This window comes from Diaphorina citri, unplaced genomic scaffold (assembly GCF_000475195.1).
Source record: "Diaphorina citri unplaced genomic scaffold, Diaci psyllid genome assembly version 1.1 scaffold14237, whole genome shotgun sequence".
Classification (NCBI taxonomy): Eukaryota; Metazoa; Arthropoda; class Insecta; order Hemiptera; family Psyllidae; genus Diaphorina; species Diaphorina citri.
Genome location: NW_007391604.1, coordinates 1 through 1,261, shown reverse-complemented (window position 1 = coordinate 1,261; position 1,261 = coordinate 1). Strand labels below are relative to the sequence as shown.

At 36.5% G+C, this 1,261-nt stretch overlaps 1 long non-coding RNA gene across 1 annotated transcript; it reads left to right on the top strand.

Moving 5' to 3' along the window:
* Position 1: 1 nt before the first annotated feature.
* Positions 2-1,247, top strand: LOC113473074. The gene is made up of 2 exons (XR_003395150.1): positions 2-94; positions 1,137-1,247. It is a non-coding gene; the product is annotated as an uncharacterized LOC113473074 (long non-coding RNA).
* The last annotated feature ends 14 nt before the right edge of the window (positions 1,248-1,261 follow it).

Genomic DNA, 1,261 nt, shown 5'->3' with positions numbered 1-1,261 from the left:
ATTTACGAGTTTGTTTTTATTAATTTTTTATTCGAATCTGTGTGAATTGGAATATTGAATATTTCGCACGAGTTTTTATCTTTGAAAGTAGAAGGTAGAGTCATAAATTTTTATTATTTTCTTTGATGGATTTTGCCGTCTTTAATTGATTTTGTTCTGTTTAGATAGCTTCTGTTTTTTATTAGTCTGGGGTCCCAAAAAACTTTCCATGCCGGTCAAATCTCCAATATTTTCAAGAAATGTGACGCGTAAGGGCGTAAGATACGTTGCTGGCATGATATCAAAACACCTAACGTTTACGTTCAATCGAAATATTTGAAATAGTTTCAGTTTTCATTTTATTTTTTGAGTAAAAAAAAAATATTAGGTAGGTAAAAAATAAAATAAAATTCAAAAATAAGGCCGGTTCTCCACATATTCTATGTTTACGACATCGAAAAGGGGACAGTAGAGCATTGGACACATAATATCATAGCAGGGGTAGACATTTGGAGCCTTTAAAGACCCCTTCTTTGGGCTGCTGGAGTAAAGGGAATTTTCAGTCTCATTGTGGCAGTGTACCCTATAAATCTATAAATTAATAATTTGCAAATACGAAGTCCATCGCGCTAACCACAACTCCACTGAGGTAGGTATTACTTACCAAACAATTTGGTAACTGGGTATCAGTCCATCTTATTATTCCTTTCTCCTTTGGTTTTCGCAGAGAATACTACCCTATAAACAATCTTGGACATCTAACCACAACACTTCTACTGAGGTTGGTATTAAATACCAAACAATGTGGTATCAGAGGGTATTAGTCCATTTTATCATTCTATTCTTAGGGAATTTTCAGTCTCATTGTGGCAGTGTACCCTATAAATCTATAAATTAATAATCTGCAAATACGAAGTCCATCGCGCTAACCACAACTCCACTGAGGTAGGTATTACTTACCAAACAATTTGGTAACTGGGTATCAGTCCATCTTATTATTCCTTTCTCCTTTGGTTTTCGCAGAGAATACTACCCTATAAACAATCTTGGACATCTAACCACAACACTACTACTGAGGTTGGTATTAAATACCAAACAATGTGGTATCAGAGGGTATTGGTCCATTTTATTATTCTATTCTCCTTTGGTTTTCGCAGGGAATGGCGTGTCCAACCCGTCCTCCTCATCTAACGCCAACAAAATCAAAGACCTCTACACCACCGCCACGTCCGAACTAGACAGCTACAAGAGCAAACGCTCCAACTCCCTCGACATCTCCAAA